This window comes from Equus przewalskii, chromosome 3 (assembly GCF_037783145.1).
Source record: "Equus przewalskii isolate Varuska chromosome 3, EquPr2, whole genome shotgun sequence".
Classification (NCBI taxonomy): domain Eukaryota; kingdom Metazoa; phylum Chordata; class Mammalia; order Perissodactyla; family Equidae; genus Equus; species Equus przewalskii.
The window spans coordinates 20,263,164-20,290,411 of record NC_091833.1 but is presented as its reverse complement, the minus strand read 5'-3'; the positions used below and the strand labels follow the sequence as shown (position 1 = coordinate 20,290,411).

The 27,248-nt window shown below is 40.5% G+C and overlaps 1 protein-coding gene across 1 annotated transcript in view; it reads right to left on the bottom strand.

Annotated features, from left to right (window-relative positions):
• The window catches only part of ZFHX3 (zinc finger homeobox 3), a 1,295,574-nt gene that overhangs the window by 784,718 nt on the left and 483,608 nt on the right, over positions 1-27,248 (bottom strand). Inside the window, exon 7 of the mRNA XM_070613798.1 lies at positions 20,913-21,133. The gene's annotated coding sequence lies outside the window, so the exon portion shown is untranslated. The remainder of the gene's footprint in view (positions 1-20,912; positions 21,134-27,248) is intronic.

Genomic DNA, 27,248 nt, shown 5'->3' with positions numbered 1-27,248 from the left:
CAACCCAGCTGCCCACTGCATCTCTCCTTTTTTCATTGTGGTAATGAATGCTGGAAGCTTTCCAAAATACAAAGTCAACTTGACAGTGACAAATATGAAGTGAAAGGCCACATGATGATTAAGCCATTTACTGACCAATGGAAAAAACAGCTGTGATTGACCCAAGAGTTAGAAAAGCCAAGTATTTCACTAAGCTGAGGCAGTTCAGATCCATGGCATGGCACTACATGAGGAGAGGGCAACTTGTTTAGATACATAACTCTGCCTCATTACCAGAGAGCTATTTACAACAGTGATTACAAAAGAGCCACATATTTCAGCCTTCCCAGGGCTGCCAAGAGAATGAGAAGAGATAACCTTTGTTAAGCACTTAATATGGTCCAGGGCCTAGTTCATAGCAGGTGCTCAATAAATGCATGATTCCTCTTCCCTGCCCTGACTCTGTGATACCTGTTTGTCTCAGCATCCCCATTGGCTTCTATCCTGCCCATTCCCAAGCTCTTTAGGAAGGAATTAACCAGACAAGAGGCCAGAGGAACAAAGTAAACATATAGGAGCAGCAAAGGAGAGGAGGTAAGGGATTGGAAACTATCTTATGCCAAGAGATAACTTAAACTTAGTCTGGCTATAGTTTAGGTTCTCCTGAAAGCAGACCTTGAGGAAAGGACCAGAATGCAAGTAGTTTATTTGGGAGGTGATCTGGGAAAAACTAGTAAGTGATTAGGGCATGAGACATGGAAGGGAGGGAGTTCAGTAAGGGTGCATTATCCAGTAAGTGAGCAATTAGAGCTTAAACCCACTGGAGACTGTGGGAGAAAATGTTCCATATGCCCCAGAGTTATTCTAACCAAGGGAAGAGGTAGGGTGTATCCACAAAACCCTCATTTGTTATTGGTTGATGGTTGCTTCTGGTGGCATGAACTCTCTGACAATTTTGGCTTGCCCTATATGCTGGTGAAGCTGAATGTGCAATCAGAAAAAATATCCTCTGGCAGAAAGAGTCACAGCTGTTCTCAATAAGTAGGCTTCTGTGGTAAGAGGTGAGTGCCCATGGGATATGGGTGGGGCACATCAGGGTCTGCCATAGCAACTAATTTGACTTTCAATTTGTAAAGAGGTTGAAATAGGAGTAGTGCCTTGAGATTCTTCCTCAAGTTAACATTGTGACACTGGCCAATTCTGTGGTGGCTGTTGGGATCGCCATTAACCAAGGAAACAGTATGTTGACTCATGAACTCTGAGTCAAAGAGACATTGTTGAAAGATACATTGAGCTATCTCCAACTCTCAGCAACCATTCAGCATGGAAAGCTCCTCATACAATTTGGTTTTTAAGACACACCAACAGGAACTGGAAGTAGTACTGCATTGTTAGGCTCTAAATTCATAGCTTCCCTTTGTGTGGGTTTGTGTGTAATGTCAGCCCTATCAAAGACATTAGATTTGTGAACATGATAAGTGGCAGTCTGATTTATTCTCTAGCTACCTTCCTTCTCCCACAGCAATCCCACACAAGAGTCCTTCCTTAATTTCCCTTTACCCATTTGGCTTGTGGCTTTCATATCTTCAATCTTTCCAGAGACTTTTGGAAATAATGGAAACACTCTTTAAACATAAGTTGTAAGGTAGGAATACAGTGCTGGTAAGCTTCAAGTTTAAATTGTACAATTATCAATAGTGACCATTTTATCTAGCATGTAGCAATTAATTCTAACAGCAGCTGTTTGCTTATAGACGACCAAAAAGGAACACAACACTTAATGCAGAAATGAAAGAAAAAAAAAAAAGCTAGAAAAAAGAAAAAAAAAGGGAGGTTTAACTATTTATAAAATTTTTCTTGGTGAAATAAGAAATGGAAAAAAAAAGTATGTTAATTGAATTAAGTCTTAGAAAAACCAATTCCGAGATCACTTATTTCTTGTATTTCAAGACAGAATTATTCAGTGGGTTTAGGAAAATGTCTACTGAGTTTTTAACTTTTTTACTTAAACACTAAGAAACAATCAGGAAAATAGAGATCATGTAAATATCAAGACACACATAGGTGTTTAAAATATGAGTGAAGTTTTGGAAATCACTGATTTTTTTTCACAAATGCATGTATATTTGAACAAAAATGAACCATAGTTTCAAAACACAAATGTAAAATGTTTTTTAGCACATATATAAACATTAAACTGTCACCCAGTTACTAAAACATCCTCTCAATTGCTTATCATGTTTTTATTAGACAAGTGATTCAACATTGTTCCCAAGTTGCCAGATACCTGACAATGTCAAGGTAAGTCATCACCAGGTCCTCAAGTTACTGATGTGCAAGAAGTGTGAGAAAGTTCCTGTTCTGTTTCATATAGCAAAGAATCAAGACCTTACCTAAAATCCTAAGATAGGTTCACAGTCCTAACCTGGATATGTGCTAAATTCCAGTTTTAAAATTTTTCTACCTATACAAACATACTATTGCCTTCTTAAAAAGCTTTCATCACTTTTCTTCTGTGTTGGTCATTAAAGAACAAAACCAAAAATGGCAGACAATTCTAAGATACTTAAAAATCCATAAACAACTATAGATGTGGTTTTATGCATGACTTAGCATACACACATACATTCCTGAGCTCTGCTTGCTGAGATGGACTAGAAGCAATGATGCCATAGTAGTAGTGAGCACCTTAGAGTCTAGATATTGGTATCTAAATACTATTATCCAATCAAAGGAACCAGGGCCCCTTAAATCCAAGATGAGTCTGGAATGTCTTGTGGTGGAGAGTAAGGAAGTCCTAAATTAGAATGGGGGTATGTTGAAAAAATACAGGAGCCAAACTGAAAGAGCTCCCAGTGGCTCAAACTGGAATAATTTGAGCAAAAAAAAGATTAACAGTAATATTGGGTTAAAATCTATAGAATGAAATATCTATGAATTCATTTTGGTGTAAATAAATAACTGAAGAAATAAAAGTGGAGAAAGGGAAAACAGTAAATGTGTAGCAAAGAACATCGGTAGTTACCATCTTAACTTATTACTGATGATCACCATCAGTAATGATTGCCATCATCAGTAATAAGACATATCAACATCACACTCCATGATATGACGGACTAAGAAGGGCGCATCACCTTTGTGATGTTCTTGCCAAACTTGTATGACCTCAATCTAAACATGAAAAAACATCAGAAAAAGCTAAATTGAGGGACATTCTGTAAAATAACTGGCCAGTACTCTTGAAAACCACCAAGATCATGGAAGTCAAAGAAAGACTGAAGAACTGTCACAGATTAGAGAAGACTAAAGAGACCCAACAGCTAGATGCAATGCGGGGTCCTGAACTGGGTCCTGGAACAGAAAGACGACATTAGTGGAAAAACCAGTGAAATCCAAACAAAGTCTGAAGTATAGTTAATTGTATTCTACTGATATTAACTTCTTCATTTTGACAATTGTTCCAAGATTATGCAAGATGCTAACATTAGGGGATGCTGAGTGATGGGTAGACGGGAACTTCCTCTACCGTTTTGCAACCTTTCTCTAAGTCTAAAATTATTTGAAAATAAAAAGTGAAAAAAAAGACATAAGAATTGATATAAAATGACAGATTAACATATTTCACATGAATAAAAAAGCTATGTTTCATGGATCACCTTCTGTATCAGTCACTTCTAGTGGTTTGTTTCTTTCCTGGCTTCACTTTCAAAAGTTTTTCATAGGTAGGTAAAATTTAGATTGCCAAGTTTTTATTACAGGGCATTAATAGAATATTTCTGTCAAATCTGTCTAATGAAGATGGTCATGCTCTGTAATTACAAGTAAACAGACCTATTAGCTAACACTTAAGTACTTACTATCTGCCAAACTCTGCTGTAAGTACTTTGCATGTATTAATTCATTTAATGTACTCAACAACCCTATAAGGCAGATTCTAACATTATTCCTATTTTTACAGGTGAAAAACAATTAGGTCACTTGCCCAAGGCCATGCTGCCTGCCTTTGCTTTTAATCACCACTGGGCTTTGCCTGTAGAGCAATGTCAGGGCCACCATACCAAGTCAGTTCTGCTTCAAGTTTGAAGAACAGAGAAAGATCACAGCATAACAAACTTCAGGTTAATATCCTGCAACAGTATTCAGAAGGACATCACTATATAGCAGGTACTGAAAATTAAAAAGCATTCCTTTCTTCTGATCTCCCTAAAAGTTTCATCCCAAAGCCTGCCAGATACGTTTTAAGAACGAAAAAAGACAAAACTTACTATGTAATCAGAAACTGATAAAATAAACCATAATAGGTCCTCACAAGACATTATGATCTTTCATATAACCATGTATTTAGATAATTCCTCAAGTGTGTGTTCTTTACTCAATGAATGGTACCAATTTCTGATTCTGAAGAAAAAATATTTAAAGAATTTCTTAATACACCTGAAGTCTATTATGTAAATACACAGTGCATTTTTTGAAACACACATTATTTACCCAATAGATTAGGTGTTTAGTGAAGAAGCTATTACAGACTATTGGATAAACAGATATTTAGACAATTTTCAATCAATTATTTAAAACACATGCCATTAAAAGTTTATTAGCGTGATTATTTTTAAAGAACCACCATCAAGATCATTAAAGTAATGAAGGTTCTATGGAGACAATTAAAATATAACAATAAGTGAACAATTTGAATTAAAATAAATGCAAGCCTCACACCACAAGTGCAAGACATACTTTATTTTTTTAATAACTCAACTGTCTAATCTCTCAGTTCAAAACACCAACTGAATTGGCCTTATCATGAGCCAAATCTTTGGTCAAAATTAGTTTTGTAAAACTGCTGACTTCATCTCGAAAGCTTATGAAAGGTCTTTTTTAGCAAAGGATTCCACTTTTACTTTTAAACTTGCGCTCACTTTTTAATGTTACAATAGAAGAATGATTCATATTCTGCAGCCTCTCTTTTGGTTTGTGTATATCCATCCCATAGATCGGATCTCATATCTCACCCACGGGAGATGCAGAATTCTATATAGAAAGAAAAATAATAAACAAATGCCAGAGGCCCACTTTCGTGGACACAAGCCTCCACAACAAACAAACAAAAGAAAATCATCTATTATTCCAAAATAAATAAATCAGGTGGGTTTATAAAAATTGTTATAGAAACAGCATTTCTTCAATTTGAGTAGTTTTTAGGCAAATCGGCAAACGTTTCCAAATGTATTTGTGTACATGAAAAACACAAACAAAAGGTTTTAATTATCTTTTCAAAGTCTTCAAAAATGTTCTAGATATAAAATTCAAAATTCCCGTGCCACGCTTTATCCTGAAAAGAAATGATAGTTAAATTAGAAATCCTTGAAAAATAGGATTGCTAATGGAAATACCCACAGAAGGCAGGCTGCAATTGTTCCACCACCGTAATACAATCTATTCCAGAATAATTTTTCTTTTTATTATTTCATTAAGTTGTATCTCACTAAAGTTCCTCTTAGGATCTCTCAGCAGCACCAAATTTTTCATTGAGAAAACGATAAATCACTGGCCTAAATTACAATTTAATTATAAACGCCTTTGCCTTCTAATGCTGCCTAGGACCTTCTACCCTGCTACATAATTCTAAAAAATGACCCCTGTCATAATTTCCTTCACTAGAATAATATGGGGAGATCTAATCCTGAATCCTGCTGTCTTATAATTTAATATAAGAGGTAATTATTATTCAAAAGATAATGTTGCAGATATTGAAAATATTCTGAAGTTTGAGTCTGAAAAAAAAAGGAAGTCTTAGGTATATGGGAGCTTTCTATCACTGCACCTATCAAGAGAAGCTAGAGGAAAGAAGCAAAGGGGGTTTTAATGAAAAAAATATTAGAATCTATAGACAGCTGGTGTTTTGTATTGTGTGAAATGCATTTATATAATCTTCAAACCATGGTTAGAAATGAAATGCCTCATTTCCAAAATCAGGGAAGCAGAGAGAGCAATGTTGCCGTGAGCGACAATTTCTTTAAGTTCCGAGTCTGCTTTCGTGCTGGGGTGATAAAAACTGCACCCTCTTTGTCACAGTTGCAATAGGAGGATTTGGGTGGGGAAGTTTTGCAAAAACAAAGGAGCAGAATGAACCAAATGGCCAAGAAGAAGGGTCCTGACGATGGTTGGATGCAGCACAGAGAAAGAGCTTCTTGTGGATGTTTTATTGGCAGCATCTGCACAGCTTGGAGGGGCTACATACCAAAGCCAACTTTGGCCTCCCCAGCAATGTTTCAAAACTGTGCTAAATGCTGGGGTTTTCTCTCTCCTTCCAGAATTCACCAACAGGTAAATCAAGAGCAAAGAACAGATAACAGTAGGTTTGGTGAAACTTCCTCAATAATGAAGTGCTTTTTAACCCCTAAGAGCAGGAATGTAAATTGCATTCAATTGGTGCCCTGGAAATCCCAACTTTCCCTCCTGTGCAGCTATCGGCCTCTCCACAACGTGCTTGAATGGCACAGGTGAAAAGTCAGTTGTGTTGGTAGGCAATTCCTTGTTATCATGTGGCCTGAAAAGCTGGGGCAGTACAGAATACAGGGAGTGGATCCCACAGATGAAATGAAGTGGCATTTCAGTGGAAAGCTGAATTGAATGTTCCGCTCTATTTTCACAAAAAAAGGGAAAGACAAAGGGTTTCTATTAAATTACAAATGTTCTTGAGATCCTGTATCTAAGAACTTAGTCCACTGTGCCTAAGTGTATGAATAAAGAGGCCTCTCTTTCACCTTGTTCCCCCCCAAAAATTCAAGTTATGGTGAAATGAACCATCATAACTATCTAATGGCATGGGTGTAATTAATGGCGGTAAGATTTAGACTGCTCGGTAGAGGAGACAGAGGTAGTGATGGGGGTGATGATGGAAAAGGAGAAAGAGCCATGGGTAAACAGAATACAAAAGAGTGATTCAAGTGAAATAGTAACTCTTGCCTACCAATTTCAGACTCATCAGCAAAACCCTATACAGCTCAATAAACATCAAACTAAACAGTACACAGACACAGCTTTACTGCCCTATTGTTTTGTTTGGTTCTGTTTTTGCTTTGGGAGCAGTTCATTTAAGATGTAATAAATTAAAAATGTTCTTCCCCCATCCTCAGTCCCTCCATAAAGCTCAGGATAGCGCAAATGAGTTATGCCTCATTATGGACCAAAAGAAAGGACCTCCCTAGGTGAGGACATCTTCGACTACCATTAAACCAATCATTAAAAATAACAGCCCACCTAAGAAAAACTAAAAAGAGTCATTCTTTTAAAAGATATATACTAATTAGCCAATAATATTAAAACTAAGTTCTGGAGGTTCAAATAGGAACCAAAATCCAGAATGCAAGAAAAAGCAGAAAAATTGATGTGGGGGGTGGGGAGGGAGAAGTTTATAGGAGGAAGGTCTATAATTTCTGGTAGCAGTAGCAGAGAGAGCCATGAAACGGTATCCATAACGAACTAGTAATAAAGAAGCGTGCAGAGATTGGTAGACTGTGCCTACCTGAGTCACTTCATGAGTGAGAAAGATTTAAGCATCCCCAGAGGTTCAGGGCAGACACTGGACTGGACGCTCCAATAACTAAACAAAAGTACATTAAGGTGGACACACAGGTAGATGGATAGGAAAGCACAGACAGGCAATCTTCAGGTTTAAGATGCACTAAAAATTTTCTGCTTCACTGTGGCAAGTTTTCAAGGGACCCAAGGCAGAGGGAGGGAGTTAAAAGTAGGCAAATAAAAAACAAGATGAAATCGAGCATTAGGTGGCCATACAAGGCAAGCCGATTCCATCCTCACTGGCGAACTCTCACTGCTCCCACCAATATTTAAAAGTACTCAATGGAATTAAGATCATTCCACAAAGTGATAAACATCTGTAAGATGTGAGATGAAGACAAGCAAATTTGTCTCCTACTAGTAGTCACAAAGAAATACAAATTATAGGATTTCAGATTACACAATTCCAGACTGAAAAAGTGAAAACACGTTGCGCATACCACATGAATCTCAATATTTTTTTTTTAAAAGGCAAATACAGTTATTAAGTGAATTTCTCCCTGCAGCTGTACATGTCGGAGGGATTGGAATTCACAGTTCCTGAAGAGTGACCAATTATTTGTTCACTCTACTACTGTTCTTCGAGGAATAAACAAAAAATTGCACTTACAGAGTGCTCCCAAACACAGAAGAGAGAAAATAAAAGATTGGAAGCCAATCGTTTTAAAGTTATGATGACTATATTTAATAGAAGAAACCTGTTGGTGCTGATCCCCAGTGGGTCATCCCCAGAGTATGTACTCCTCATGAGAAGGTGCTGCCACCCACTCGGTCATTGGCTTCTGTTGTCTCAGCTTGTCATTTACCCTTATCAGAAAGAGGAACCATTCCTGTCATTTGTCTTAGTTTTGGTTGTCCCAGAAGCAGACCTTGAAACTAGGATTTAACTGTAAGTAGTTTGTTGTGGAAGTGATCCAAGAATTATCGGGAAAGGAGTGGGTCAGTGAAAAAGAGAAAGAGAGGCAGCCAAAAATGATTTATCTTCAAGCATTTGTCATCCCCTGTGGGAAACTGGACCTTAATCCTGCTGGGGAACTCAGCCGGTGTAGATTTGCACCTCGGAGCTATCCCACATGAGGGGTGAAGGAGCCTAAGGATTTCTTTACTAATTCAGTAGTGTGCTGGTAAATCTTTAACAACTAGTTCTCCAGCAGGAGTGGGAGTGGAGTTGAGTGACCCCTGATTTGTAGCATTTGCTGGTTTCCATGGTGTAAATACTCCCACCATGACCGATTTCACGTTACCAACATAACATCATTCAACACGGAGTTGGGAAGAGAAAGCCATCAGCAGCCACCACTATATAATATTGCTGACTTCTAGATACAAAACACAAAGCATAGGGAATCATAAAATGTAGTAAAATAACTAGAAAGTGATGATTGGTTGCCTTTACTTTTAATATAATTTACTTCATTGTAAGTGTAATTTAATTTTTAATAACAGCTGTGTCTAACAACCGACTTGCAAAATTCCCGAAAATTTAGCAACCAGGTCTTGCAAGCCAGTATGAGCCAACTCTAACCCACCATTGCACAAATTCCCCTCAGCCATTGGTTAATGGATGCACCCAATGGGCATTTAAATCCCCGATACTTCCTATGTGGGGTAGGCATGGTTAGCAAAGTGGACCCCAGAGGCCAGACATGGCAGGTGCTAGCAGCTCCTATTGACCTATGTTCTTCACTGAGTTGTCCTCTCTTGTGATTTAAAATTGATAGTGTCCAAAACAATTCCATTTACTTTCCTCTCCCCATTCCACAAATCATTATTCCTCTTGCTGTCCCTGTTTTTGTTGAGGAACAGCTCTTCTCCTAGGAAGCCAGCCTTGGACCCTCAGCTTCCGATTCTCTCTTGAACCCATATCCAATCAGTTGTCCTATACATTCAGCCCCCAAGAAAGTCCCTCTTGATTGCTTGCCACAGTTCCTTTGACAATGGATTTTGCTTTGGTCCCAACCCGTGATATATCTCACAGAGACTCTTCCAAATGCCTCCTAAGCAGATGTACAGCTTCAAGGGTTTTCTGGTTCTCGGCCACCTAGAAATTGCTTCTGGAGTAATCTTTCTACATGCCTTGAAGAACATTGCAATGGCTACCAGGAGAGACCAGCATTCAAGTTCCTCTGTGGTTCAGCCCAATCTCCCATTCCACCCCTACTCCACTGATTCTCCTTCATACCCTGGAAGATCTGAGAAACTGAGCTGCTTGCTGGTCCCATAACAATAGCTAGAATTTTTCTGCCTCGGTGCCTTTGCCTAAGCTCTTTCCTTCATAAGCACAGTTCTCCATTCTTCAAAGCTATGTCACATACCAACTTTTCAGTGCATCATCTCCTGCTCTGCCAACTCCAACCCAGAATCTCTCCGCTTTTAAAGATCAAAATGCTTTGTCGTACCACCTTTATGGTGCTTATTTTGACTCGTATTTCAGTTATGTGTCTTCTGCTATTCTTACTTTACTAATTTCTTCCTCCCCTGGGGCACATAGCACAGTGTACTGCATGTAGTAGGAGTTTAATATTTGTTGAGTTAATATGTTGTGTCCATTTCAATCCGAATAAGTTGGATAAGAGTGAACTGGAAGTTAAAAACCTAATTCAGCACCCAATATATTTTATTATACAACTTAGTGTGGATTGAATTAATCAAAGGTTTTAAAAAAAATTTTAATTCAACTTATTTGAAGGTTGTCAAGCTGATTTTTGAAAACCCCTTTCTGCCCAACTTTCTCAGTGTTTGCTTTTCTCTCATGATTTAAGCTATAATCATCACTCCACCCAGAATGACCCCTTTGCTTAGAGCCAGCTGACACACGTCTAATCTATACTCTGGAGAGAATGATGGCGAATTTAGTTAGAAAACAGGTCTTTGGCATACTTGACAGTAAAGTCTTGAACATACCAACATGGAGATATTTTTAAAATGTAATGAGTGAAAAAAAGCAAGTGGCAGATAGAGACATACGGTATGATAACATTTATGTAAAATTTAAAAACAAGCAAATCAAAACTCTATGCCATTTATGGTGGCACACCTGTGAGCAAAAGAAGAAAATACCAAATTTAGGAGAGCAGTTAATTCTTGTGGGGTGGGAAGGGGGATGGGGAAAGAAAGAGAAATGACATCAAGGAGAAGCACACACAGGAGGCTTCAAATGGACTTGGGACATTTTATATGTTGGAAAAAGTCTGAAGTAAATGTGGCAAAATGCTCAGATTTGACAAAGCTGGGTGGGTAAGATAGATATTAACCTCTATACTTTTTTTCTGTACACTTGAAATATTTCCTAAGTTGAAAGAAAATGTATTTACTTATATTGGAAGAGTTCCCCAAAAGAGTTTTACATGAGATTTATAACAACAAAGAACTCTTGAATGACATAGGGTAAGACATAGGAAAAGCAGAATTACTGTATGAGTAACTGTAGTCAGTTTTATCAATACTTTTTGATCTTTTAATCTAACTAAATTGATTGCAATCATCTATTTTTGGTTGATTACTGGATTTTAGCTTTAAGTAAACCACCCGCCTCTCAATTAAGAAGATGCAGCTGATTTAAAGCAACTAAAGCCCAATGAATTGGAAGGTTAACAACACAAAACCCAAATGGAGCCAGTGTACCACAGGCTCATTAAAGGAAATCTGGTACTCCAGCAACAATTACTGGGGGTAAAAGAAAGATTCTCATGATCTCTTCATCCGGAGCATGGTCTTGTCTCAAGAATGTCCTGATTCCTCTCTCCTAGGTAGGAGAATTACTATCAAAACTGCTATCATACACTATTCCCTCAGTAAAACAGTAGCACCTCCCAGCAAGGGGTTGTTGTTAGGATTAAATGAGTGAATCCATTAACACTGAAATCAGAGCACACGGTGCATGCTGTTATTATTATTATTAATTATCTGTAAAATGGTAATGACAACAGGATCACTTTAAATGAGACTTATGCCCAAAGCCCATAACAGAAGCTGATTTTCATTCCCACATCTATCTTTTTACATTTCTGGTCTTTCAGGCACATAACTCCAATAATTGCCCAAACCCAAGCCTAATCATCAACTAGGGTCCAGCACAGAAGTAGGGGAAAGGTTGCAAACAGCTCAGGTTTTACTTCTTCCCCTTAAATTAAAGAAAACTGGGCCACTATAATGGGCGAGCTCCAGGCCTCTGGACCCATAAGGAATGTAAAAAGAGCCCCTGTGTGTCTGGCTTCCTACACTGACAAAGGTGGCTTTCTGGAAAGATCCAGGCTGTCTCTGCCTCCCGTCCTCTGCCCGCCACAGGCCCCAGCCGCTCGGTCCCGCTCAGTAACCGGGCATCAAACAAGAGTAATTGACAGCTTCTCTCCTCCAGCCTCCCCTCTCGGAGCAGGCAGTTTCCCCAGGAGCCGCCTCATACAACCTCAAACACTTTATTACTGGTCAATTTGGGTTTCCTGCCCACTTTAAGTGGCAGTGCTGAGGGTCTGCAACTCTCTCTAGCCCTCATTGATCAATATTAACAGTCACTTTCACAGCATTTCCCTGCTACTCAGCAAGGCCGGGGACTGGCTGTAAATTACCACATAGCCTGGTCATTATACGGAAAGAAATGCTGTAATTCAAAAGTTAGGGCTAATTGTGAAGATAATTTGTCATGCTTTTCAGTACCCGAATCAAAGATGGCGAGAGAATGCAGACCCTGTCCATTTTGGGTTTGTTTGCTTAACCAGAGTCTTCAACTATATTCACCCCCGAAAATGCACTCCCTATCTGGTATTCATACATATGGGTCCAAATACTTCAAATACCCACACACGGACGAACCGTCAGCTCCCCAGAGGGGTTGGGGAGAAAAGAAATATCCTATAAAGTTTAAATCTTGGGTTTACAGTCGATGCATTATAGGCAAAAAAAAAGAGTCAAGATTAAACACTTATTGGCTGGGGCTCACATAGTAATATTTGTTTATGAGGTAAAATTTAACAAGATGCAAACAGCAAGTGTTGTTTATAAGCAAATGTGAACCGTTTAAAGGCATAGAGAAGCTTTGTAAATGCAAATCTCTGAACCTGGCAAAGAGCTGAATGGAAATTCCCTACTGCTGGCAGCCGATTCCAGCATGTCGAAGGTGACCGAGCAGAAAGGCCACCAGGAACCAGCCTCCCAAAGCGGGGCGAGCAGAGATTACAGTGTGGAGGGGTATCAGGGCACACCGCTGAGCTGGGGAAAGACCGAGCCCAGAAACCACACAGCAGACTCTCGAATTGGAAACAAGACTAAGGTGTGAGTACAGCAGAGAGAGAGAGAGAAAAAAAGTAGAGGCTGCCAGAAAGAAACAATAATTATTTTCAGACCCAAGAGGGCCCTTCTCCTTTAAAGATGGATCAGGTATGTCACCTAGAACCACCTCAGCCGGGTTATTTTTCCATTGCCTTCAAAGTGCTGCCACAGAAGCTCAGGAGAGAGCCTTCCCTTTGGCTGGAAGAAAGAAATAGCAACAAATCTATAGAGGGTCTCTCAGCAGCTGCCACGTGCCAGGGACGTCCCCTGTTGCCCTGGCCTTGGCCACACCCTCTGGGAAATGGCTCAAACAGCGTGAGAAGGGAGAGAAGGGGAGGAGAGAGAAGGCAAGAACCTGCCAAGCGCTTAAAATAATCAAGGTATTGAAAAAGCAATCATTCAGCTTACTCTCTTCACACACGAGGCTCATGTGAAGGTTGAAGAGTGGCCAGGACCAGTCCCAGGAAACCCACGGCTCATCCTGGGCCTCAATTAACATGAGCTTTGTGACCACCAAGTTTGACTTGAACTCAACTAGCCAGTCACGGTTTTAAAACAAGAGGCCTGTGCCTGCGCTGAGGTACCATGGGCTGCTCCTCAGCCACCATGCTATGGCTCATGGTTGCAAGTCCAAGCTGCCTCACTTCCTCCGGGGTCAAAGGCTGCCCTCCTTTTGGCCTTCTCCTCAGTGGGTCATCAGGAAGAGTTTCACTTCAAACCTAGACCCCTGAAATCTGCCCCTTTCCAGCCCCCGCCCAGGTTGCCATCTGAAGTTACCTTTCTTGGGCCTAACCTACCTGTCTGGGCAGGTAGCACAAGCCCTGTTTGACTCTTGAATATGGCGAACATTCCTACCCCTCACCAGCCCCTTGGCGCCCAGCTGGCCAATTTGAACATGAGAATTTGGTGGCCAGTGGGGGACAGCTGGGTGCTGGTGGACAGTGGGCTTCCCTGAAGGACCTGCCCTCCCAGGCACATTCTCCTCGAGGAACAGGAGGAGACCAGGTGAAGGCTTACAGTCAGAGTCAGTGCTCTCCAAACTCTGCGCCATCTCCCTCACGTGTTCTTTTGCCTTTTGTTTTCACCCTAAGAGAGAAGAAGTAATCTTGGCTGCTCAGAAAACACAACATAAAGGACAGCCCAATTTGCAGCTCAGCAATAGGCAATAACTTCCCCCCAAGAGAGCGAGATCAGGGGCCACCGGTGCCACCTCGAGGGGCCTGTGCATGGCGGAGGCGGAGGGTTAGTTGGCTGCTCCGTGGGCTCCGCCGTGGTTCAGAGCCCAAACTTTGCTCCTGTGCAGGGACTGGCCACCAGCCTGGTGATCAGCCTGGTGATCTCCCGGCTCCAGGACCCAGAGGGGAATTAGACACCAGTCACCCCATGCTCTCTTTTGTTTAGGAAAAAAAGAGAGAAAGAGAGAGAGTGAAAAATAAAATCCTCAATCGTTTAGTACAAGTCATTTTACATGCTGGGATAATGAAGTATAAAAATGCCTTCAAAGAACTGATTTCCTACTTTTAACTCACTGCCAGCCAAGCTCTTTGTGAGGCCTCTCTGGAACATGCATTCCCGTCCCACTCAAACAAAAGAGCTGCGAATTCATTAAACTATTTAATTATGCCTTTTTATTTTTCTCCATTAGCAAGTCCTACCAGCACAAAGTAAATAAAGCCACCGTGGTCTTTCCCCAGCAGACACACTGGCTGTTTTTATTCTTTATTCAGTTTACAATATAAAGGGCTATTTTTCCCCCTCCTCCTATTCTTGGCGAGTTTCCTAGTACAAACCCTGCAAATAGAAGCACCCAACTGTACATGCAATGCATGAAGCTGGCATTCAGCATTGCGAGCACATACCCTAGACAGCTTTCAAAGTACCCACAGCCAAAGGCAGCCAAACAGCACTTTACAGCCAGGCGCGGAAAAGATATTAGCTTTTTTTTTTTTTTTTTATACTCTAGTAAATTTGCTTTTTACATCTATTTCTTTTCAGAAGGGCTTGTTATTGAGCTCACTGTCCACAAATTCCATTGATCTCAGGCTGTGACTCAATCCATATGCTCAAGCTTTGACACCAGCACAGCAAGCGAGCGATACAAATCCTGTTCAGGCTACAAACTTATTGATTTTATAGATTTCCCCCAAAGTTGTGATAATGATATATCATTGTTAAATTTGGTAGAACAAACTGCTTTCCCAATCTGTCAATGCGAGCATGAAAACCAATTCACAGCCTTGTTTAGAAGGCTTTCCCATCAGAAGAATAAGTGCAGCCAAAGGAAGCAGACCACCGATACCCGGCGGCTGGCACCAGCTTGATGGATGATTCCTTCCTCGCTGCCCTTTTCCGACCTGCAGCACACTGGGCTGCCAGACTGGCTACAATTATCCACAGTGATTCCTCCCCAGGATGCTCTGTATTAATTATTAACAACTGGGAGCATGCTGCTTGGGTGACCCCCATCAGTAGGTTTTAAAAGACAATTTTGGTAATTTTAATATGCTATTCAGATGCAGTTGGATCCATTAGGATCCTGGGATTATTGACTTTAATAGGTCAATTTTTTTTTTCCTGCAGTTTCTCCCTCGCCTCCACCCTTAAGAGTCAAGGCAGCTGCTTCCAGCAGGGGGCAGACATCAGACAACGCTGCCTTTTGAAAAGATATGCCTTCACTTCCGGCCTGGGATGGGTTTGGTGACTCCGTTTGCCTCAACTCTCAGCTCATTTCCTAGAGATGTGGGCTACATTTTGTAGTTCTATCAACCTAGTAGGATTCCATTGGCTTTAAATCTTCTGTATTTGTGACTCTTTCTCAAATTATGTCCCCACGTGTCCATTATCCAAGTGCTCTCTAAATCACCCCACCTTCTTACTCACCTTCTGCCTGTGGATTCAAATGCCTGATTGCACGGAGATGTCTGCCTAACTCACTTCAACATGTGTGTTACCTTTTATTCCCAACTTCCTCATCAAATCGAATATGTTTTCAACCATTATTTCCTTCATGATGACTGGTTATTTTTGATACTCTCCAAAGTGTCGTGTCCACTTCCCTTATTTCTAAACCTTTAGTCTCTTTTCCCCTTGTCTCACCATCTGCCTTTTACTCAGGGATTTATATGGATTCCTCACACTCACTAACCCAGTAGTCCTCTTCCCACTAATTTAAACAAAACATTTGGAAACTCTGCCAGTCTCATCTCTTCAGATAAAATCCAAGTGTCTGTTTGTCTGTCTCTCTGTCAGAATCTTTCATTGCCTTCTGATAGTTTGTTCTGTTTCTCTGCTGCCTCCCTCCCCACTGAAATTGCGCCTACCTCTTATTTGAGGATATAGTGTCAACCCCCAATCTACTTGCCTGACTCAAGCTGGATATCACGGCAAATGTGGTTTTGTCAGATCATGGTACTCAGCTCAAATTCCAACTACCTGCATCTCCACAGTTTCATTTCCCCCTCACATACATGTTCAATTCCAACATGGGTTGAAATCTAGTTTTCTTATAGCCTCATGTTCCAAAGGAAACCGACCTTAATGAATAGTGTCCAAGACCAAATGAGGTCAAGCATGCTGGCACCGTATGGCTGTGGACAGACCCAATTGGCCTTCCCATTCAAGTACACCTGGGCCTAATCCTGCTTATCTTTTTCAATGCTATTTAATAATTTACATCCTTATACAACCTTAATGTTAGCAATAGATTTTCATACAACTTTCTCACAACCTGTGAGACAGCTTAACCCCCATCCCCATTTTATAGAGGAAGACATCAAGGCTGAAATGTACTACGGCTCAAGTTAGTAAGTTGCATAGCTGATCTTTAAATCTAGGTCTTCTGGCTCTAAATCCAGCAGTCTTTCCAACAGAGCATATTTCTTGTAAATCTTAGCTAGTTAAACAACCTGCATAAAACCTTTACATTCCAGGTACTTCACGTCCCTAACCCAACACATCAGTTGAAAAATGATTTTATTGACATCTTTTGTCTATTTTCATCAACTTGTGTTTCATGGCAGTAATTAATTTTTAGGCTCCTCTAGCTAGGAAAAAAAGTAAACATAGCCATGGCCCACAAAAATCATCATTATGGAAATGACTCCCTTTGCCTTCTGCAATTTAGGAGTAGAGTGGAGTGGGCTGGGAGGGAGTCATAATCTTAAAGAAAAAATAGTCCCTGAAGGAACTTGTGACATATTATCTTTTCAAAGATTACTAAGATGAGAGATTTGGAAGGTAAAGAAAATTGTGAAAGAGCACAAACATACAAGGTTGTTTACAGTCATAGTTCCAGTATAGAATTCCCAAAGCCCTTGCAAGAGAGTTTTCAGAAAAGCACCAGAACAATAAGGCCCCAGCAGGAAATCAACAATTAAACAGGCTGACTATTCTCCTTTATCCACCCATTGCAACTTCCCAAGACTCTACTGGGGTAACTCGACTCCAGGCTCTCCCACCTTGGAAGGACAGACGGAAGGATGTACCTTTCCGAGAGAAGAGGCAAACAATTAAAATTTTATGATGAATAAGTTCCCCGCTCCCCAGAGTTCTTACTGTGAACACACACACACACACACGCAGACCAAACCGCCCTCCTATTCATAATTGCACTGGTCCAAGTGTGCGGAGCCTTCACACAGAATGATGGCTTCCCCTGTCTCCTGCATTTGTTCGGCTCCTTTGGGAGGAGCAATTTACAGAAAGCATTATCGATTTTTGCCATAATAGGTACAGAGATGCCTCACCGTCCCTACTCAGCCAGCTCGCTCTCCGCATCACAACTGTCAGGCCAGTTTGTGAAGCCCCGTCATTATTTTTTTTCAAGTAAATCCATCACAAGGTTGGGGTGGGGGGAAGTGAGGGAAGTGATGAAAATAAAATTATTTTCACCTTGCCATACGAAAGAATGTTCATGTCCTCCACTGGAAATGAGTGCAGGCACCATCGGCAGAAAAATAAAAGAACGGAAAGGAAATTTGCAGTATTGCAGAAAGACAACCAGATGAAAGACAAGGAGATCTAGTTGGGACTTATTTGAAATATTTTTAATGCAGTTATACCTGGGCTCCAGCTCACTGTCATTCCTCCTCAGGGAGCTAAGGCACCTGCAGACGTTGTCTTTAGTGTGGAATAAAGGGAAAGAGGACATGTATTTATTGGTTTATTTATCTATCTGCATGTGTGCATCACGGGATGGAATCTACCTTGAAACGCCTTTCTCAATAGACCACCCACCTTTACCAGAGACCATCAGGTCCCGTTCTACTTCATTCCTTTGTGCTAGAGGCTTCCTGATCCCCGCCCCCATCCCTCTCACCCCTCCACTGTTCACCAGAGGCCACCACCATTTGCTTACTGATCAGCATGTGAATGTAAATGCTTCTTACTTCAAATATTTTGTAAAATGAGAAAGAGCCTCTTAGAAATCCCATGGAAAACAAACAGAGGGAAAAACCACACTAAATGTGTTATTGACACTCAAAGAAGCCTTTTGATATTCATGTCCTGCCTTGATTGGTCATTGGTGAGCTCTTCAAGCAGGTCTCTAGGCGTAGCGAGGAGGGTCAGAGCTTATCGGCCCTCATCCCATGGTTCCAGTCTCCCGCCTCCCCCCAGTTCCTACACACAGCCTTGTTTGAGGCTCCGATTTAATCCAAGAATTGGCTCTGGATCTCATTCCCAGTTCCTCAGTTCATTAGCCATGAAAAGTGATAGCTGCTTAAGATTTTTATGAGACATTGTTCCAAAGGCGAACCACAGAAAACTGCACAATTACACAGCACTCTGCATACAGCCCGCCAGCCTCTGGCTCAGACCTAAGTAGCTCAACAGTCATCAAACTGCAGAATGAAAAGTGGCCAGTATGCTCTCAGTAAAAGGCGAAGATTTGGTGATGTTTTGTTCCAAGTGGTGCTTTCTTGAAAAGACATACTTATTCTGATATAAATTCGATGCCTAACATGTTATCCTTTCTCCACTCCTCCCAGCCCCCAACCTCTCCATCCTCCAACTGTAAGAACCAACCCAACCAACCAAGTCCCTCCCTCCCTCTCACCACTCCTGCTTGGCAGGAACATTTGCAAACAGACAAGTTTAGAGGGAATGAGATCCAGCTGAAATGCACAGACCCGGAATCCACTTGGACACTGGCCTTCTGTAGCTTACCATGAACTGAAGCGTATTTAAAAACAAAAACCAGCCCTCCTTTATCAGACTATGTGGAAAACATATCGAAATCAGGGTAAGGAATGGGATTAGTTCCACAAAAACTGTACCTCTCATTGCAGCTGCCTGATTCTCTGTCACCCTCGATGCTGCATGCTCAACTATAACATGGCAGTGCACACCCGATTCGAAAATCCTTGTGTGGCAAGAAGGAGAAATAAGAATGCTGGTGATTTTGAACCCACACTTCTTAGCTGTATTTCAATAATCCCACCTGAACATGGGGTCTGAGTGATGCTATTTAAGCTCTAGATACCTATCCCACTCAGAGGAAGATTAGCTATAAAGTGCAGGGAGATATGTTAAACAATTAATTAAGGCTGTTGTGTCTTTTCACACTGGCTCTGTTACACTTCTGCTCAGGTGGTACCCAAGCAGTCACTGGCATTTTGGGAATTTGGCTACATTTAGTTTGGCTTTAGAGAAATATATTTATGTGAGATTCATAGTCATGTCCATGAACATCTAAGTCATCACTAGCCAACTCAGTGTAGGAAAAATTCCAGAAAACTCTGCTCCCAAAATAGTAGCTGACGCTCCTGGCACAGAGATTCTTATAACTACACCAAGAATGATTGGATGATAACCTGCTAGAGTCTTGTATGACACTTCTGCGTTATGGGAATTATAGACATGATCTCATTTAATTCTTACAACAATGGATGTTTGCTGTTTCCTTTACTTCTGTTTTCCCAATGCCTAGAACAGTGCCTGGTACATAGTAGCTGTGTAATAAATATTTATGAAGTTGATGAATAACCCGTAGAATAATGGGTAAGGGCATTAAAATCAGGTTCACAGAGAAGAAATGTAACGGACCCAAAAATATTAGTAAAGAATGACATGTAAAATAAGACAAAAAATATTATTTTCTATCAAATTTTAAACACAATTCAGTTCATGGTCTAGCCACAGAAGGCCAGTGTGTCCAAGGACAAGATGCCTGCATGGTTAGGTTCTGGCAAGGGCCCTCTGCCTGTCTATAAACTGCCTACTTCTTATTGTATCCTCACATGGCAGGGAACAGAGAAGGGAAGCAAGCTCACTCATGACTCTTAAGAGGGCATTAATCCCATTCACGAGGGCTCCACCCTCACGACATCATTTAATCCTAATTACCTCCTAAAGGCCCCACCTCCTAATACCATCATATCTGGCAGGTAAGGTTTCAGTCCATAACATATAGCTTGTGGTTGTTGCTATTTACTGAATACCTAGAAGGTGCCAGAAAACAAGTATCTATAAGCATCTTTAATCCTCCTAATAATCCTAGAAAGTTATTTTTATTTCCATTGTATAAATGGTCAAACAAGCATAAAAGGATTAAATAATTTAAATCAACAAATATGTATTGAGTACCCAGTATGTGCCAGGCCCTGGGCTAAGGTCTACAGTGTCACATCTTAGTTCCTTCCTCTGTACGACAGTACTCTCTCCCACAAAGCGTGCTCTATTTTATGCCTCCTCACGTCTTATTCAAGGGCTGGTTTCATAACCTATTATTCAATTTTAATTTATTTATTAATTAATTGTAATTCTTAAATTGTAATTCTGGAGCAATATTAACTAAAAAGAATGACAGGAAATCAGGTTTGAGTTAAGGATAAATACAAGATACACAGTCCCTTTTGTACAACAGTGTTAAACTGAAGACACATCATCTTTCTTTTTATTGCCCTCCATGTTTTTCTAGCTACTAGCTACACAAACAAACTGAGAAAGAGACGTGAATTATAAAAGAGGGCAATTTTACCATGAATTTACAGAAAATAGTCAATGATAAAAAAAAAACAACTCTAGAAATCATAAAGACAATGGGTTAATCTAATATCAAGGTTGCTTGCATAGGTGTATCTGGGTACCTTGGCACAGAGCAGGTGTCCCCAAAGCAGAAATAGTTACAGGTAATCTTGTGTTTTCTTCCAGAAAATAGTTCTCTTTCAAGCCAAACCTGGGCAAGGTGTTCCCATTGTTCCTTCTAGGGCTTTATTTCTTCAGTGGTCCTGAAGATGAATGCTAGGAGATGTTCTTTGGTTCTCCTGCTGCAGACCCAGTCTCTATGAGAATATCTTGATTCTGAAAACTGTGCATGACCAAGGGAAATTATTGTTAGCTGGTGTGAATAATGTCACTAGTAAATTAACCAGTTTTGATGGTTCATTCATTCATTCACTCTCTCAGTAGCTATTAGGCACTTCCCATACATTTAGGGCTCAAGTAGGTACTGAGCCTCTAGCTGTTAACAAAAGAACAAGGTCCATGCCCTCATAGAACTTACATGCTAATTTAGCAACAGACGATAAACAAGTATTCACATTGCTCAGAAATAACGATTCAAAGACACCTAGGAGGATGATGTCATAGTCAACTGGTTGACAGTGCCTTGGAGTATTGCTCAGTTGGACTTATGAAAAATGTAGAGTGAATTAAGCAGATTCCAACCATCAGAATTCAATTTCGAGCCAAATGGGACACCAACACTATTTTCCCCCGATTAACCTTGACTTTCTAAACCAAGAAATCCTCTCACACTTGGTTATGATTCTTAGGCAGCAAAATTAAACTTCTTCCAAATGCAGAACTTCTTTTCTTTCATCTCTCATTCAGAGAAGATAGTTCAAAGTACAGTAGGCAGTGTACTTCATGAAATACAACTGCATGAAAATTAAATATGCCCAAATCTTAAGAAAAACTTATTTTTTTCTAAGGAAGAACTAAACTGTAAAGCTGAGCCATATGGTAAGAAGATTCTGAACGGGGATATAAACCATGACACATTTAATGAAATTGCCTCCAATAACCTGGGTAAGAAGGGCTCACAAGGAAGATTTACAACATTTCTGTGCAAACTGGATCTAACACAAAGAGATTCTAAATCTCTCTGGAAAGGGTACATTTTATAATTTTTAGAAATCCATTTAAATAATATGGGAAGATGCAACCAGATATTAAAAGAGCTAGGCATTTCCCATGTCTTCTCAAGAAGAATGGTTGAATCATATGGTCCTTGCATTTCCAACTTGTCTCAGTATTGAACTCATCAATACTCACATGGCTTCCTGACACACGTGTGGTCTTAAAGCTAAATGCTGAGGCCAGATGACATGGTGCAAATGTTCTCTCTTCCATTGATGGGACCAGCACTAGTCATCTGTTTTACCAGAGTGGCTCAATATTGCTTCAGACTGATAATCTAATAACACACACTATAAAAAACAGCTCCAACTGGCCCCAGAACTTATCTTTCACTATTAATTCCCCAAATAGTTCACAAATGGTCAAGGTTGGGAATATAGATGAACTAAACTTGTGTTTATATATAAGGATTTTACTAGAGACCTAGGAAAGTATAAAAAAAAAGAATAAGCAAAATAAGATATTTAGAAGGTGGACTCTACAGCTACAATGATATTCACTTTACTGCTCTTTGGAAAATTCTAAATGAGAAATAATATGAATATATAACCACAAACATTAAACCGTGCCACAAAATATGTTATTCAGCCATCAAAAGGTGTTGTTGAAGGTCACTGAGTAAAGAAAAATGTTCACAATATATTGTTGAAGTAAAAACACAGAAACAGCAAACAGTAGGATCCCAAACAAATATACAATTAGAAAAAGATGAGAAGGGTATACACCAAAATGTGGCATCTCATAGAAGTAGAACTGGGGTCATCTTTGTTTTCTTCTTTTTGCTTGCATTATTTTTGTAATTTAAAAAAATACATATTTCTTCCATATGTGACTTAAATAATTATAGATTCAGTTATTAAGTCAATGAGCCATAACCCATGAAACAACTTTTTCAAATGTAGGATCAACTGACTGAATTAAATGATTTTTAAGGTTCTTCCAACTCTAATGAGCTGTGCTTCTAAGGGTCAGAAGCCATAGACAGCAAGAAGGGCAAGGAAGAAAGCAAGCTACACCAGTACTGATAGGTGGGACAGCTTTGGCAATGGTCTGTAGATCATCATTGGTCTGTGATGAAGTGTTCACTAGAAAATTAAAATCAAATGAATAATTTGAAGATTTTTCCATAAAAATAAAGTGATTCATCTCAAAGGCTGCCTTTAAGTTTGAGATGGTCTCCTTCATACTCCTTTTTGGGAAGTGGGGGGTGGAAGATGGGATTATTTAAATATACTTTCTTTTATGAAACTTATTGGTGAGAGTAAATAATAACCGTGTCTGTGTAATATCCTTACATAACAAAATAAAAGGCTGACAACTCCTGTGTCAGTTTCAAAAGTTTAAAACTAATTTTACTAATCCTGGTAAATTCAAATTTGAGGACTACTCACCTATAAATGGTGCACTTCTATTTACACACATTTTGCTAGAACAAGATTTGCAAATCTGTGGTCCTCAGGCAGAATATACCCCATAGAGGAATTTTGCTTGTAAACAACTGGGAAATTTCTCATAAATATCCTTTTACTGGGCTTACATCCCCATGGAGCAACAAGGTGCTGTATTTGAGGACCCACTGTTCCTTTGATGGGGCTTGAGTTCTCTAGTTTGCCACAGTGGGCTGTCTGGCTGACTTTGGTCAATTTTGCTGACTGCCTGGTCCTTGTGGGCATTTGAGTCTGCCACCCTTTTAGGAAACACACTAATGGCCTGTTCTCAGGAGAGAACTTTAGGGGATTATGGAAGCCAAGTTCAGTTTGGAGAGAAACTAGCCCCAATTCCTTTGATTAGCAACTTCCAGAATTTTGGTTCAAGAGCTTGACATCACTGATCAAAGTTCTAGCAGTAGCCTTTCAGCTGTAGCCAGTAGCCAGGGCTGGAAAGCAAATCGAATACAAAGAACACCCCTCAACCACTCCTTGTATCCGTCCCTCCACCCCCACCCCCGCTTGGGGGATGCCTCATTTAAATATTTTCTTGCCTTGGCTTTCTCCTTCAGAATCACTTATACCATAAAAATAAACCAAGAAAACACCGAGAATTTTAAACACCTCAGTCTGTAATGGGATTAGAGCATCTGTAAAGTGTAAAAAATGATTTCATTGTTTCCTATAAACTGCCTCCTTCCTCACCAGAAAGGGCCTCAGTCAAGATGTAGAAAGTAACTTTTTAAACAGCGTGTATTAAATCTGACAAACATCTGGTCAATCAAATTTACAGCAATACGTACGGTCTAATAAAGGTTTATTTCTTCTTGAAGAACAAATTTAAAGATTTTTTAAAAATCTTTTATATATAAAAAGAAAACTAGACCTGAGTTTCTGGGCCCAGCCTGATTTCAAATGCTCCATGTTTTGCCAAACCCTGGACACAAAGGGTTCTGTCTCCTCCAGGCAACAGCAAGCAGACGGGTTCTCAGATCTGCAGGCCAGTTGCTTGCCTGTGCCACGTGGCCAAAGGGAAAGCCCTCAGGATGGCCCAGAAGGTGCTGGGTTTGGAGCTGACTACTCCTCAGTGGGACAGAGGCCAAGGTGGCAATAAAGACCCCCAGGGAGGCAAGGGTCTTCCTCTCATCAGCATTGTTTCTCATTGTTGCTGTCTCTTTGTGCATGTTTGGGTTGGGGCTGGGAGTAAGGCCTCAGGGAATGGGGTGGAGTATAGACTGCTTAGGGTCAGGGGTAGGAGAAGGGAATGGAGAAGATTTGGAGCTCCCTAAGTTTCTGCCTTTACTCCCCACTCTAATCCTCTCAAAGCAGCAGCAATTAGGAACAAGGTTAAGGACATGATTTAAGATCCTTGGAAGCAGGGAGTGGCAGTGGTGCTGAGAATGAAACCGGAGCTCCCCCTTTAAACCATGAGTGATTCACCTTATGGAATAGGACATCCACGCAGACACAGTACTTCCATGCACCTGACACGTCTTTGCACTGTATGCTCACCAACAGCTCTATAGTAACCCCATTAGCCAGAGCATAATGGGGGTGATATTTTGAAAATATTAAACCATTTAATTATTTCCCTTAAGTGGATTCCTCTCACTATCCATTAAATAAATGGGTTTCACTGTTTCAAGGGAAGGGTAGACAGGTAAAAGCTTCTCTTGATGGAGCTAAGCCTGAGACACCCAAATCAATTAGCCATGGAGCAGAGTAACATGTGGGATATGATAAACAGAAAGCGAAACAGATTAGATTCAAGTCTCCTTGAGGATCAAAACTCCAGAGAAAGACTGGGAGCAAGGGGTGATAGGAATCCTCACACAATATGATGTTTCTTCCAATATGGTGAAGCTCTTTGTTTCCAAGGGTAAGTGTCAGGTAGATGGCAAGTCTCCTAAAGTAGTTCTTACTTTAAGCATGGCACCAAGAGAACGTTTAATTGCCAAAGGATTGTTTGGAAATGATTGAAAGAGGTGTTTAGAAGGAGGTTTTCAACCTCAGCAATATTTTGGGCTGGACAGTTCTTTGTTGCAGTCGTTGTTCTATGCATTGTAAGTTGTTTAACAGCATCCTTGGCCTCTACCCACTAGATGCCAGTAGCTACCACCTGCCAACCATTTTGGGACAACCAAAAACATCTACAGACATTGTCAATGTCCCCTAAGAAGGAGGGAAAATCACTCCCTGTTGGGAACCAGTGGTCTAGAGACAGCAACCTAGTTCTCAGAGCCTGTGTCAGAATATAGGCAATCGAGGGGGACCAGATGCCTCCAAAGGTGTGGACGTGGAACTGGTGGTCTGTAGACCAGAAGACATCACACATGGAGGGGATCATAGGCAATGGCCAGGTCAACACAGAACCCGGAAAGACCAGCTAGATCCAATTGAACGTAAGTGGGAACCAGCAGTGAATGTCAGGGGCTTCCCCAAAGCACCCATGCCATAGAAGAGACCCAAGGATAGCCTGTGTACTGAGGACCTTTTCCTGTTGGCTGCCATTGAGAAGACATATTCTTCCCCTGAACCCAGAGGCTACTGGGACAAGAATTCTGGTGGGATTAAATAGCTTAAAAGGAGAGAAACCTCCCATGAAAAGGTGTTTAAATCTTACATTAACTCAATATTTATCCTAAACAGAATGAATCTAACCTAGAGAGTGTTGTCAAGACTTGTAGCAGCTCAAGAATAAGATGAAACCAGTTATAATCAAAGTTGTAGCAAGTGTCCAGGACCCTTTGTACTTTATTCCAAATTTTCTTCTGCTCCTGTTCAGCTTCTAGGTTTCTGCCCCTGACTCTGGTTAGCGGTTCTCCTCTTGATCTTCAACCTTGGAATCTGCTTTCCTGTCTCTTCCAGCCTCGGTTTCCACTGTTTATGAAAGAGTCTTGGCTTTTCCTAATGTGGGGAATCCCCAAGACACAACTCCTTGACTGGTGTTCCAGGTGAACCATCCCCTCGGTGGTAGAGGAGGAATCCCATTGCTGTAGACTTTTCTGGATTCATAGGAGAAAAGCTAACAAGTAAATCTTCTAGATTTGCACTGTCTAATATTAGTCACTAGCCGCATATGGCTATTCAAATTTAAATTAATTAAAATTAGATAAGTTAGAAATTATAGCTCCTCAGTCACTGTTATGGACTGAATTGTGTGTCCCTCCCTGCCAAAATTCATATGTTGAAGTCCCATTCCCCAACATATTAGAAAGTGACTATCTTTGCAGATAAGGTCTTTAAAGAGTAATTAGATTAAAATGAGGTCTTTAGGGTAGGCCTTAACCCAATCTAAGTGATATCCTTATAGGAAGAGGAAATTTAGACACACAGAGATGCACCAGGAATGCATGCACATGGAAGAAAGACCATATGAAGACACACAGCAAAAAGGCAGCTATTTGCAAGCCAAGGAGAGAGGCTTCTGAATGAAATCAACCCTGCCAACACCTGACCTCAGACTTCTAGCCTTCGGAACTGTGAGGAAATACATTTCTGTTGTTTAAGCTGCCCAGTCTCTGCTACTTTGTTATGGCCGCTGTAGCAAACTAATACAGTCAGACTAGCCACATCTCAATAGCTATACATAACTAGCTACAAGTTCTACAAGACAGCACTCTTTGAGAGCTGATGGTAGCTGAAATAAAGAGAAAACATAACTTGTCGTGGCCCACAACTCACTCTCGTACATGCTAACCCTTGTGATTTATTGGCAGCCAGATTGTTCAATTAATGAGTCTCTTCTCTTTGCCTTTTACATTCAGTTAGAGCTCAAATAGCCAAGCAGAGGGCTTGAGAATCTGTAGCTCCTTCCTCCTTGTGCCAGTTTTCCCTCTGTGTCTAAAATGAGCC